This window comes from Ursus americanus, chromosome 25 (genome assembly GCF_024610735.1).
Source record: "Ursus americanus isolate L20-20 chromosome 25, mUrsAme1.1.p, whole genome shotgun sequence".
Lineage (NCBI taxonomy): Eukaryota > Metazoa > Chordata > Mammalia > Carnivora > Ursidae > Ursus > Ursus americanus.
In genome coordinates, this window is record NC_142151.1 from 20,145,225 (window position 1) to 20,160,276 (window position 15,052).

The following is a 15,052-nucleotide window of genomic DNA, read 5'->3' on the forward strand; positions in this document are numbered from 1 at the left end:
CTAAACTAATTTAAAAAAATCACCAAGGCAAATTACATCAAGATAAGTTTTATTCAAAAAATTTAGCTGAAAGGAGAATTTTATTTTATTATGCAAAGCTGAAAGCTATAACTAGGATGGGGAACTCTTTACTCCTAATACAAATTATAGAATTTCAAAGCAGAAAAATCACTGTCTCACCCGTCTCTTTATAGATGGGAAATAGAGCCCCAGAGAGAGCACCTGATCGGCTTAGTGTCTCAGAGGCATTTAGTAAATTGCAAAGGTGTGTGTTTGACCACAACAATGACAGGAGTTCTTTCATTTCATACTTTCTAATGGAAATGAAAAGTAATTTTGAAAGTTGTTCAGTGTACTTCAGAGTATCGGGTGCCATTCATTGTTCTTGTTATCATTGATGTGTGCATGCATGCATCCATCCACTCAACAAGGTTGAATTTACTAGCTAAAATAATCCAGAAATAAAACGGGATTAACAAAACAAGACGTGGCCCCACTTCCTGGCCAATTGGTACTGCGAAGAAGGGGTTGAAGGCTGGGAGTTACAGTGGCTCTTTGAACTGTAGAGATAGGAGGGTAAGTTTTCACTGGGAGTATGTTTGGATCGCTTGGTTTTACAAATGTTGTGTGACTACACGAGCTCATATTTGGAATGCTTTTCTCAATTGTATAATAGGTACCACAATGACATAAATAAGGTTTTTTATTGATAGCTCCCTCATATACGCAGCAAATGGTGTATTGGTAATGCCCTAATTGTACTTATATCCTTGGGAAAGTATTTTTATGTTTTATATATATACATATATATGTGTTTATATATGTTGTGTATGTAAGTATAGCATGTCTTATGTATATTTAAAATATATATGACATGTGATCTACATGATTAATATAGAATGTAATTATGATTATAGTATTTATATAATTATCACATTAATATATATTAGTATATCAATATTTTGTTAATGTATATAATTTATATAGAACAATTTTATCCTATATTATAATTATATTTATATGTAAACAATATATATATTTTATACTATGATATATAATGTATGTATATACATACATATTTTATATATATATATATATATACATACATACATATAATATATAATATTCACTAGAATGTGATCATAGGCCTAGTTTAAACCTTTGCAGTTGTCTGAAATACCAGGCTCTGCTCCCTTCCAGCTCAGTAATACTGTCAGGGATATATAGTACAGCGTCCTTTTCCCTTGGCCCTTGGCCTTGGCACTGTGACAGTGGTTGTCAAACTGGAATGTGTATACCAATCTCTTGCTCACTTGTCAGATACTGAGTTCCAGGCCTCACCCTTAGGATTATGACTTAATAAACCTGGATTCTAACATGGGTGGTCCAAGACCTTATTTTGAGAAGCTCTAACTCTGCCGTGTTCTTTTCTGAATACAGGCAGGAGCTCATCTCTCCCTCTTTGGCATGGACAATTCCTATACATTATTTGAATATCTAAATATTTGTCTCTCCTAAGAACTGGTAGATGGCAGTAAATTTGCCTCACAGGGGGTAAATTGCAGACGGAATTCTTCAGTGTTTCAGATCTCATAAAGGACTGGTTGTTCATTCATTAGAGACTGCTTTTGAAAAGCAATCTTCTCAATATTCAAATGTATTATTGGCATAGACCTTTTTATGAATAAAGACTGAGAATCAGTTAACTTTATAGGACACTTTTTGAAAGCTTTCTAATTCTTGCTGTGACAATGGCTGAACTTGTAGAGAGTTCAGATTTAAAACTTCCAGGGTTGTTTACCACTGAAAAAAAAAAAAACCAGAATCCTTTTGGGAGAAGATCTTGAAGTATAACCACCTTTGGCTCTTCACTTATTCCTAAGAAAATAACTGACTTCAAAAAAAAAAAAAAAAAAAGAAAGAAAGAAAAGAAAGAAAAAAGCAAAATCAATAGAGAGTATGAATAGAAGCCTGCTTTTTAAAATAAGCAACTGTTCTTTCATCAAGAAAAATCTAATACTGGATTGGACTATTTCCATGTTTGTAAACCAAGATTAACAGATGTTTAAGACATAAAGGGTTTTCTCTTCCATCTCCCCCTTCCCCTTTTCCATGTAAAGGATAATGGTGACCAATTCTTTTTTGGTAACAACCAATAACCCAATTAATAATAGATTATATGAACAGAAGGGGCATAGCCAGATTTTTTTAAAAACGGATTTTCATTTTAATTCTCTAGATGCAGCACAGTTCAGTAGAACTTCCTGTGATGGTTGAGATGTTCAATGTCCATGTTGTTTAGTCTGGAAGCCACTAGCTACAAGTGGCTACTGAACACATGAAATGTAGCTAGTGCATCTGAGGAATTGAGTTTTTAATTTAATTTCAGTTAATTTAATGTAAATTGACACACATAACAAGTATCTACTATATTGGACAGTGTCATTCTAGAAGAAAGTATATGGTTTTTCATAACCCTAGGAATAGTAATTCCTTATGAAGTTAGAAAGTTATATGTATGTTTAGCGCTATAGCTTATAAATGTGGCTTCTAATGGAGCAGTCCTTTGACTTTCTCAGACTTAAAGGGATGGTTATTATTCCTGTCCCTGCTTTTAGTTTGAAAATCCTTCCTTTTTTAAAATTTTTTTTTAAATTTTATTTTTCTTAATTTTATTTTTTATTTAAATTCTATATAGTTAATATACAGTGTGATATTGGTTTCAGGTGTAGAATTCAATGATTCATCACTTACATACAACCTCCAGTGCTGCTCATAACAAGTGCCCTCCTTAATACCCATTACCCATTTAACCCACACCCCCCATCAACCCTCAGTTTGTTCTCTGTCTTTAAGAGTCTCTTATGGTTTGTTTCCCTCTCTCTTTTTTCTCCCTCTCTCCCCATATGTTGGTCTGTTTCATTTCTTTTTTTTTTTTTAAAGATTTTATTTATTTATTTGACAGAGATAGAGACAGCCAGCGAGAGAGGGAATACAAGCAGGGGGAGTGGGAGAGGAAGAAGCAGACTCATAGCGGAGGAGCCTGATGTGGGGCTCGATCCCAGAACGTCGGGATCACACCCTGAGCCGAAGGCAGATGCTTAACCGCTGTGCCACCCAGGCCCCCCGGTCTGTTTCATTTCTTAAATTCCACATATGTGTGAAATCATATGGCATTTTTCTTTCTCTGACTTACTTCATGTAGCATAATACACTCTAGCTCCATCCACATCATTGCAACAGCAAGATTCATTCTTTTTGCTGGCTGAGTAATATTCCACTGTGTGTGTGTGTGTGTGTGTGTGTGTGTGTGTGTGTGTGTGTGTATACACAGACCACATCTTCTTTATCCATTCTTCAATTGATGGACACTAGGTTCTTTCCATAGTTGAGCTATTCTTGCTAATGCTGCTATAAAAATCATGGTGCCTGTACCCCTTCAAATCTGTATTTTTGTATCCTTTGGGGAAATACCTAGTAGAGCAATTGCTAGATTGTAGGGTGTTCTATTTTTTTTTTTTTTAATTTATTTGAGAGAGAGAGAGAGAGAGGGAGCACATGTGTGCACATGAGAGCAAGGTAGTGGGGGAGGCAGAGGGAGAGAGAATCTTTAAGCAGACTCCATGCTGAGTATGGAGCCTGACATGGGGCTTGATTTCACCACCCAAGCTGAAACCAAGAGTCAATTTATTCAACCAACTGTGCCATCAAGGTGCTCCAAGAGTAGTTCTATTTTTAACTTTTTGATGAACCTCCATTCTGTTTTCCAGAGTGGATGCACCATTTTGCATTTCCACCAACAGTATAAAAGGGTTCCCCTTTCTCCACATCCTAGACAATACCTATTTTTTGTGTTAATTTTAGCCATTCTAAGAGGTGTGTGGTGGTATCTCATCGTGGTTTTGATTTGCATTTCCCTGATGATGAGTGATGTTGAGCATCTTTTCATGTGGCTTAGTCATCTGCATATCTTCTTTAGAAAAATGTCTTTTCATGTCTTCTGCCTATTTCTTGACTGGATTATTTGTTTTTGGGTGTTGAATTTGGTAAGTTCTTTATAGATTCTGGATACTTACCCTTTATCAGATATATCCTTTGAAAATATCTTCCCCCATTCTTTAGGCTGCCTTTTAGTTTCATTGTTTCCTTCACTGTGCAGAAGTTTTTTTTTTATCTTGATGAGGTCCCAATATTTCTTTTTTGCTTTTGTTTCCCATGCGTCCAGCAATGTGTCTAGTAAGGAGTTGCTCCAGTGAGGTCAAAGGGGTTGCTGGTTGTGTTCTCCTCTAGGATTTTGATGGTTTCCTGTCTCACATTTAGATCTTTCATCCATTTTGAATTTGTTTTCATGTATGGTGTAAGAAAGTGGTCCAATTTCATTCTTCTGCGTGTTGTTGTCCAGTTTTCCCAACACCGTTTGTTGAAGAAATTGTCTCTTTTCCATTGGATTTTCTTTCCTGCTTTGATGAAGATTGATTGACCATAGAGTTGTGGGTTCATTTCTGGGTTTTCTATTCTGTTCCATTGATCTACATGTCTGTTTTTGTGCCAGTACGATACAGTCCTGATGATTACAACTTTGTAATATAGAAGTCTGGAATCATGATACCTCCAACCTTGTTTTTCAGGATTGCTTTGGGTATTCAGGGTCTTTTGTGGTTCCATGCAAATTTTAGCATTGTTTGTTTTAGCTCTGTGAAAAATGCTGGTGGTATTTTGATAGGGATGGCATCAAATGTGTAGATTGCTTTGGGTGGCGTAGACATTTTAACAATGTTCTTCCAATCCGTGAGCATGGAATGTTTTTCCATTTCTTTGTCTCCTCTTCAATTTCTTTCATACGTGTTCTATAGTTTTCAGAGTATAGATTGCTTAACCTTTTTGTTTAGGTTTATTCCTAGGTATCTTATGGTTTTTGGTGCAATTGTAAATGGGATCGATTCCGGGATCGATTCCTTGATTTCTTTTTCTGCTGCTTCATTATTGGTGTATAGAAATGCAACAGCTTTCTGTATGTTGATTTTATATCCTGTGACTTTGCTGAATTTGTATATTAGTTCTAGCAGATTTTTGGTGGAGTCTTGGATTTTCTACATAAAATATCATGTTGTCTGCAAATAGTGAAAGTTTGACTTCTTCCTTGCCAATTTGGATGCCTTTTGTTTCTTTTTGCTGAGATTGCTGAGGCTAGACTTCCAGTACTATGTTAAATAGTAATGGCGAGTGTGGATGTCCCTCTGTTGTTTCTGACCATAGAGGAAAAGCTCTTTTTCCCCACTGAGGATGTTATTCCTTGTGGGTCTTTCATATATAGCCTTTATGATGTTGAGGTATGTTCCATCTATCCCTACTTTGTTGAGAGTTTGTATCAAGAATGGACGTTGTATTCTGTCAAATGCTTTTTCTGCATCTATGGAGAGGATCATGTGGTTCTTTTTTTTTTTTTTTTTAAGATTTTATTTATTTATTTGACACAGAGAGAGATAGCCAGTGAGAGAGGGAACACAGGCAGGGGGAGTGGGAGAGGAAGAAGCAGGCTTCCAGTGGAGCAGCCTGATGTGGGGCTCGATCCCAGGACTCTGGGATCACGCCCTGAGCCGAAGGCAGACGCCTAATGACTGAGCCACCCAGGAGCCCCAGGATCATATGGTTCTTATCCTTACTTTTATTTATGTAGTGTATCACATTGATTTGTGAATATTGAACCACCCCTTTAACCCAGGAATAAATCCCACTTGATCATGGTGAATGATTCTTTCAGTGTACTTTGGATTTGATTTGCTAGTATCTTGTTGATAATTTTTGCATCAGTCTTCATCAGGGATATTGGCCTTTTTAGTGGGATCTTTGTCTGGTTTTGAAATCAAGGTAATGCTTCACAGAAGGAGTTTGGAAGTTTTCCTTCCATTTCTATTTTTTGAAACAGTTTGAGAAGAATAGGTATTAACTCTTCTCTAAATGGCTGGTAGAATTCCCCTGGGAAGCCATCTGGACTTTGAATGTCCTTCCTTAAAGCAAGTAGATGTTATAGAGTGAGTCAGGAGATCCGTGATGCAACACCTGGAGTGACCAAATCATGAATGGCGCCCCCTGGAATTGTGCACGCAGCATCCCTAGCCACCCTGTAAAGCTCAAGGGAATTCCTTTCTTTTTTTTTTGCTTTTTTAAAGATTTATTTATTACTGCTTGAGGGAATTCTTATTCTTTTTTATATTTACTATGTTTAGCATGCAGTGAGTTCATGATAAATCTTTGTCCAGGTAAAATAGCAATGTATATCTCAATTTTAAATATCTACAGTAATGGAGGATGCTGATTTTACTATGTAAAAATCATCTTCACCTGTGCTCAGAGAACCCATTGTGTGATTGTCCCCTTTGATCTCTATATTCATTGATTTGTCCTACATGTATAGAGTACTTACTTTGAGGCACATTTTAATTTAAGTATTTGGAGTTCAAAGATAATTTAGACACAGTATGTGCCTTTATGAATCTACTGATTAGAGAAGATGGGAAGGAAATGTGCTGCATTATAACAACAAAATTAATAGTTGATGGATGTGCATGGCATAGTTTTGAATAGCAAAGGAAAAAGTGATTTTTGTCTGGCTGAGAGCAAAATGGAGGGGATACAGGCAGAGGGGGCTGCACCAAAAAAAAAAAAATGACTTTTGGGGCAGGCTTTGAAAAATGAGCAGGAGCAGGCACAGGGATGAGTAAGGAAGATAAGGCCTACTGTGGTCCAGGGACTTTGCTAAGAGCTCGAGAAACATTATCTCACTTCAGTCCTCTCAGTGCTCCTCCAAGGTAGGTGTCCGTATCCCTATTTTAGTGACAGTGCACCTAAGATTCAGGGTTTAAGAAACTTGCCCAAGGTAACCTTGTTATTCAGGGAGGGCTCCAAGCTGTGAACCTAGGTCTGTCCCAATACCAAAGCCCATTCTTGCACCATAAATCGCCAGTGTCAGTAATGAACAACCAGCATGTTTAGGGAAATTGAGTAGTATGGTATCCCTGAAATACAGGATACAAAGAGGAGTGACTTAGGAACCAGAGTAAAGGCATGAGATCATGAAAAACCACTGGTGTTGTGGTAAGTACATTGGAATTTTTTTCTGCGAGTTATATGGAGCCTTGGATGGGTTTGTTTTAGACTAGGCAATGACATCATGATTCCTAAGGAAATTCAGGAGCTAAAATCAACAGCAGACTTGGCTAATTGTTTCACTTGAATTTTTTTGAACTGGCTTTATTATTTCCTGAATGCACAGTTGCTGGGAAGTGGTTGAGTTCTACTCTGGTGTGTGCTGGCTATCAGCCAACAGAGAAGTAAAAATTCACCATGAATAGTCAGCCAAGAGACACATGTGGATACTTAAGAAATAATTATAATTGCTTTTCACATGTCTGCCAATGGAATGGAAAGCTTTTGCTCCATTGTGTTTTTTGATTGTTGGTTTGTTTTAATGTGTGTTTTTGGAAACGTAAAGTAACAGGACAACAGATATCTGATTGAGTTGCCAACTCATTTCTAGGATTTGGCGCAAGGTTAGATGATCCCTCTGCTGTTTCCTGTCTTCACGTGCTCGGAAGCACCCACCATCAGCTCTCAGCCCTGTGGCAAAAATGAGGAATGGGGTCAGAGTCAGGCAAGCAGAATCCAGAGCCAAGTGTTGCTTTAAGAAGTTTTAGCATATGTTTTGTGCAGTGAGGAGTTCTCTGCTTTGTACTTGGCAAGCCACAGGAGACTCAAGCTAAAAAGGGGGCCAATGATCTGAGATTGAGGGAGAGGAACCAGGGAGGAGACTTTGAATCATGGCATGTTCCCTTCCCCACCTCTCTGAACGAGCATTCTTCACGTCCGCCCACAACTTAGACTAACGCGTGGCCCCTGTGCCTCATGCAGATGAAAACATACTTTGTTCTTCATGTAGTGGTATGTTTTTCCTTTCCTTTCTGTTTGCTATATTCCTTCTCCTTCTGTTTCAAATACATTCCTTGCCCAACTCCTGGCTGTCTCTCTAGGACCTTTCTTTTTTTCTTGGGCTTATAAACATCAGATTAACCTGCAGGTGTCTAGAAACAGGCTGGCTGGACAGGAAGGGAACAGGCAGACTTAGTTTTTAAATTTGTACACAGTTTTTGGAGCCAGGAACTGTGGCACAGTCTAGCTGCTATGGGATAAGAATTTATATTAGTAAAAAAGAGTGATGATGTAATAGGACAGTTGAAAGAAAAATGTCTAGAAAACCATAGATGACAGGAATGCAATCAGGTATTTTTGTTAATCATTTTGAGAAGTAAGTTTAAATAAACCAAGTATTCGATTGTGAACTAGTGATCATTGAACATGTATCACGGCCTTGATTATCAATGCATTTAATGCTGATTGGTAATACCCAGATTTCCAACTTGATGAGTAGCCTGTTAAAAACGATGTACATGTGTATTTATACTACACTTTGTTTTAAGAATATTTTGGTATAAATTGTTTAGAATCTGATGCTCATGGAAATGCCTAATACATTAAATCAAGTTTATTCCAAAATTAATCATTCATTTGTTCAATCAAGTCATCGAGCATCACCCATTTGTGATAGGAAGGGATTCTCCCATGTGCTGGGGGTACGGTGGTGATCTCTTTCATGAGACGGTGTGGCTCCATTCATCCTTTTGTATTCTTCCAATTTGTCTTGTTCTCTAACAACTTTCAGAGCTCTCGTATTTGGAAAGCTGGAAGGGCATGGACTTTGTGTCTTGTTTTCACTGGTTTTATTTTAATAAGCTATATAAAGCTTGTGAATTAATAAATTTCTTAAAAAAAAAAAAAAAGACAACAGCCCTGCTCTTGAGGAGCTTTTCTACTCTAAGGCAGGGTCTTTGAAAGTGTGATTCCCCAGACCTGTAGCATCAGCATTGTCTGGGAATTGTTAGAAATGCAGACTCTCGGGCTCTACCTGGACCTACTTGAATCTGGAGGGTGAGGTCCAGACATCTGTCTTTCAATAAGCCTTCTTGGTGTTTGGAAGGGTTTGACAACTACTACAGAAGACAGGTAAAAGATTAAATGCACCAGGAAATGCTGAGTGCTATGAAGAAAATGAAGTAGGGAAAGGAGATAGGGTGTCAGAAGGTGAAGTTTTACACAGCGTGGTCAGAGGAGGCCTCTTTGAAGTATTGTTTGGGTACTTCTTTGAATGATGTGAGGAAGCAAGCTGAAATATTTGGGGGACAGTCTTTCTAGTAATCTACCTTAGAAATTTTAGTGAGTTTCTGTGTGGTTGGGATTGTGATGTATTTCGAAGATAGAGACTTAGAATTTGCTGTTGAATTAATTGGAAATGTGGTAGGAGCTTGCAGGATGACTCTAAGATTGTTAGCCTAAGCAGCTGATGATTGGCTGACAATACCTCATAGTAATATGGGAAGCAACAAAATGGGGAGGGTCAGGGTAAAGCAGGTTCAAGGGGAAGAAGAAATGTTAAGTCTCGAAAAGCCTATTGGCCTTCTGTGAAGTTATATATGAACCTGCCACTCAAGGGGAAGGTTGGGGCTGGAAATATTCACTGGGGGTCAACATCATAACCATGATAAATAAAGAAATGAGCTACAATGAGATCACCAAGGGAATGAATGTACGTAGAGGAGGAAAGTTGTCTGATTGGTGACCAGGTACTGGGGTATACCAACAATGGGGGAGAAGGCTAGGTAAAAGATAGTGAAAAGGTAATGAATGCAAAATAATATTTGCTATACTTATTTTGACATTTATATGTTAAAGTGGGGGCATCCCGCCTCACTCCCAAATTTTATGCTTTTCTTGGATTTGCCACTTTTCGTGTTGGATTTACTTGGTGACACAGTATCCCACTTGACTCACAGGCCAAGCCTTCTTGTGCTAAGGACAGGTGGTGTGTACCTTCCCAGCTCTGGGATCAGTAGTTCTCTCAGCTGTCCATTGCAGGCCCCCCTTGAAACTTGGGGATCATACATACAGCATACAAAACTGTGCTTAGGAGAAAAAAGTGCCCCTTTTCTTTTTCTCAGGTGGCATCTTCAATCTTCTTTCTTCTTTTTTCCCTTTCCTGGATGTTCACCAGGAAAATACTTTGGTCCAAACAGATAGGAAAAATTAAGTTTTTGGTTGGCTTTTTTTTTTTTTGTAAGTTAATAGTACCTAGATCATTTTAGAAATTTGCTTATTTAGTATTACCCTGATAGAGGTTTTTCTTAATGTTGAAATAAAATGTTGATTTTTGGCATTTTAGAGCTTGATGTTTTCTGATGTGATCATTTCAGTGCCCTGAGTTATTGATCAAAGCAACAATGAAGTTTATTATTTCCAACTAGGCCTACGATTCTTGGGGTTTCCTTCGGAAAATAATACCTCTACAGTGGAGGGGAGGGTATTGCTTAAAATGAAAACTGTCTTTAAAATCTGAGTTATGAAGGAAAATCAGTTTATAATTCACTTGGTAGGAAAGTTCTTTGATCTTACCTAAGGTCTCTTACTTCTTTATTGGGGAATCAAGTCTTGAACCTGGGTCTTCCAGTAGCAAGCTCACTTGTGGAACTACCTATCACAGCCCCAGGGGAGTACCTTAGAAAGGGTGGAGGGGGACCCATAGGAAACGTACTCACTAAAATGAGTCTTCATCAGCACTCCTGACTTAACATATTCTTGTACTACTCACGGTGTTTAGATTTGAGTGACAAGTTTTCTTAGCGATTGTGGCTTCACTCAAATCTGTACAACCCTAAAATTCCAAAGCTGTAAGGTATTTTAATGATATTTTGTCTAATTGTCTTGTTTTTGAGTGAGGAAACTTAATGGCCTATTTCTTAGAAGAGCAGGAGATCTTCAAGTACCTTTCAGAATGTGACCCAAAATTACCAAAGTCATGATGCGTGTTCCCTAAAAGATGATAAAGTTCACTGTCTACATCTCAAACCCAGTCAGGATGCCAGTTGTGCCAACTTGTAAAAATTTTTATAATAGCTGTTTTCTTTAGATTTTAAATTATGAAATGTATTATTATAAAGAGCATATGTAAGGTATATTTTTAATATATTTTGTTATTTTAAATATATATTGTTTTAACTATCTTAAGCTCTAAGAGTGTGTGTATATATATAGTTAAAATAATAAAAAATAAAGTATAAGACACGCATGGACTAATCACTGAGCATAAAAAATATACATTCCAGAGTCTTGGAGGGTCCCTATGGATTCCTGATCTATCTCACCCCCTTCCTTTTTTCTCAAGATAGCCATGTGTCATGTAGTCTAGTGGTTAGAGCATGAAGCTACATAGCTGCCCTTTTTTTTTTAATGATTTATTTATTTATTTGAGGGGGGTGCGCAGAGGGAGAGAATCTTCAAGCAGACTCCCCGCTGAGCATGGAGCCCAATTTAGGGCTCAGTCCCATGACCCGTGAGATCATGACCTGAGCCAAAACCAAGAGTCTGATGGACTGAGCCACCCAGGCACCCCTGCCCTGGACCTTTGGGCAAGTCAGTAACCTGTCCGTGTCTCAGTTTCCCCATCTTATTGTATAAAGGGAAGGATAATATTACCCATCTCACAGGGTCGTTGTGAGGACTAAATGAGTTCACCCATGTAACCTGCTTAGAAAAGTATGTTCTGTGCAAACATTATTTGTTTACTGTTTTTGTTACTATCATCACGTTGAATTTTATGACTGAGAGACTTTTAATGTTGCCAACGAGATGGAATGTAAGGGTCTAAAAGTTGGTTTTAAGAGTAATAATTTTATTATCCCTTTTTAAAATCTTTCAGAGTGGAAACATCCTGATTTCTCTTGGGCCCTTTTGATATCATCTTTCACTTTATTACTGTGTGTTTTCAAAATACCTTCCTAAGAAGCTTCCATTAAAACAACACGGAAGTTTATTTAAGCAAAGACTTTTTAATGTGAGAGTCATTATTTCAGAGTATAACGCCAGTCACTGGCCATAACATTTAGTCCTAACAGGATCTTGCTATTCTGTTGTATAACAGTGCTGATTGCATTTGGATACAAGGGAGGGGGATATTAAAATTTGGCAGACTTTGCAGAATACTACTTTGGGTTTTTTTGGGGTTTGGGCTCTCCGCTGAGTTTACTAAAGTACTTCTAAAAGTATGAGCGAATAAGTGATTAAAAGAGAGACAAGAGGAGAATTGGCAAAATAAGACTATAAAACAAGAAAATGAGTTACTAAAAATTGCTATCTTATCAGTATTGAGAGCCAAAGAAAAATTTCCCACTTGGAGATTTTTGCTTTTCCTCTGAGTATTTATAAATAGGGTTGAAAAACAGTAATATGTTCTGCAAGTAAGAGAAAATACCCTTCTCCTCTAGGACTTTGTTTTGAAGTTGCTGAGGCTTTGAATGCTAATATAAAATTCACCAGTAAGGTATTTGCAAAGTCTTGATGTCACCTTTCCTTTTCTTCTCAATTCATGCAAAGATTATTGTCTGAGCACTTTATTGTGATGTGAACATCCTATTTGATGATTGATACATATCTTCATTGCCTTTACACATTGGTGTAGGCACCCTGTAAGATTTCTTATCCTCTGTTTCGTTGGTGCTATTTTTCCCCCATAAAATTATTTTTCTCCCTGAGGATATTATTCTCAAGTTGACTTCTCGTCAGAAATCTGTAGGCACTTGTCACTAGGCTTTTAGAGTCTGTATTGTAAGGGGGCAGCAAGACCTTCTTTTTATTGAGATTGCGTTGGATTGTTTTTAAGAAACTCATTTACTTGGGATGACATTTTAAAAACGTATCCAGGATCTAAAAATTCACTTGGAAATTTGCTTTCCTATCACATTTGCTAGAGAAAAAAAAAAAACGTTGCAATTAAAGCAAGTCAACATAGGAAAAGAAGACAATATGAGCATGTATAACTTGCCTTCTAAACCTCTAAGCATCTGGCAGCAGAGATCGATGTTTCAGGAATGATCTACGAATCTGTGTAATGAGTTCACAACCAAGCACGTGGTCCTTGGAGTAGCAGAGCCGATAAGCAAAAGCTGTCATTCATTTACTTCTGAAAACATTTAATGGCTGTCTTAAACTTACTTTTTTCTTTCTGAAAAAGAGGTTTCTTTCTTTATTCCTTTCTTTCTTTCTTTCTTTCTTTCTTTCTTTCTTTCTTTCTTTCTTTCTTTCTTTCTTTCTTTCTGATTTTATATCAACATGGGTTTATATTGATAATATAGTATTTGTGACTGATGATGTAGCCATGTCCCTTGGTGAAGTAAATTATGAACCTAATAAGATTTTCATGTTTAAGGCCATCAGGAAATCTTTTTTTCTTTGTAATTTTTAACGCAAAGAATACAGCAGCAGTAGCTACATAAAATAGCTACCGAATATCTGAAAAGAGGCCTGCATCTCCCCTTTCTAAATGAGATGGTCAAGAGAGAGTTAAACATTTCTAATCTTATATTTGACGATAATGTTTATACAACCCGATAGTTGCCCCTTTCCTCTCTTTTGCTTCCCTAATAATAAAGGCCTTGCTTCTGACATTCAGTGAGTGCAAAATAAATAGAAAGGCTCTGGGCTGGATGTGCCTTTTCCTTTCTTTTCTCCTTGCTCCTCCTTCCCTCCCAGCCTACATTTCTTGGCATCTTTCCGCTCTCTGTTTGTTAGAGCTCTGACTCTGACGTAAAGAACTCACAGCGAGTGACCCCCGTGGCAAACCTGTAAAACATTATACAACATGAATAAGAACTTTCTTATTAGATCTGCAGCTGGCTGGGTGCAGACATATGGCAGCAAGAATGTTTTGGAAGAAAGGCATTGCTTGACAAAGAACCCAGTCTCTTGAATAAAGGTTTACACTGGCACTCCTTGATGTTTACAATACCTGATGCCAGGGGCAAGACTCCCCCCCCCCCCATTATATTGTTATTTTACTGTTTAAACCCCATGGTTTCGTATGTTGAAGTGGCTAAAATGTAGAAGCAGACATTTTATGTGGGTCTGTATAACTTTAAAAAGAAAAAAAAAAAGTGAACCCCACAGAACTTTCTCAGGCTCTTCCTGTCCAGCTGGGAGTGCTCCAATCTCTGAGGCCCAGGCTCTGATGGAAAGTGAGGGAGTTTGTCAGAACCCAAGTCTTCAGAGTAGGGTTAAAAATGACCATCAAAGAGTAGCCTGGCTGGCTCAGTCAGTAGAGCATGTGACTCTTTTTTTCTTTCTTTCTTTTTTTTTTTTTTTAAGATTTTTATTTATTTGAGAGAGAGAGAGAGGGAGAGAGAACATGCAGACTCTCCACTGAGCAGAGAGCCCGATGCAGACTCGATCCCAGGACTCCAGGATCAAGACTTGAGCCTAAGGCAGACACTTAACCAACTGAGCCACCCAGGTGCCTGAGCATGCAACTCTTGATCTCAGGGTTGTGAGTTTGAGCTCCACGTTGGGTGCAGAGATTACTTTAAAAAAAAAAAAAAGGGGTTACGTAGGCTTTGAATGCCCTGACAACATTGACAGTTTCCTCTGGTCACTGCTGTTGTGAGTAGTTACTCTCAATTGCTAAAAAATGAGGTTGGGAGTGATTTGCAACCCAGGAGGTTGTCACATTGGTTTTCATTTGACTGGCTATTTCTCAGTCTCTTTCTTGCAGCCCTGCTGTCATTTCATTCCCTTTCTGAAATCCCGGCCACCAGCAGTATGAAGAGCATAGCCATGTTTTGTGATCCGAACTAGCGCACTGGCGTTGAGGAATATATCGAGAAGTTTTTGGATGGTGGCAGATGTGCCGTTGCCTCAGGAGGCGTGATGACACTTTGAATTACACTTAGAGGAACAGACAAGTTACATCTAGTGGCTAGCCAAGGTAAATGAATGAAAGCTTTTGCTTCTCCTAGGATTATTGATCTCCTTTGATTATTGATTCTTTGTAACCTTGATGGTATTTGTAATGCTCAAAATCTTTGATGTGGTCATTAGCTTCCTAGTCCTTATTGCGTCTATAATAATTTAGTACTAAGCCAAGGTAAGGCACGCTCACTATATGTACCTGATAGTA

The 15,052-nt window shown here is 38.0% G+C and overlaps 1 protein-coding gene across 2 annotated transcripts in view; it reads left to right on the forward strand.

The window, feature by feature from the left end:
* PDE3A (phosphodiesterase 3A) overlaps positions 1–15,052 on the forward strand; it is a 312,963-nt gene that overhangs the window by 147,751 nt on the left and 150,160 nt on the right. Inside the window, exon 1 of one of the 2 annotated variants that reach the window (XM_045781386.2) lies at positions 14,262–14,860. The exons of the other annotated variant lie outside the window; for it this stretch is intronic. The gene's annotated coding sequence lies outside the window, so the exon portion shown is untranslated. Of the gene's footprint in view, positions 1–14,261; positions 14,861–15,052 lie in introns of those variants that run through there. 2 annotated transcript variants of the gene reach the window in all.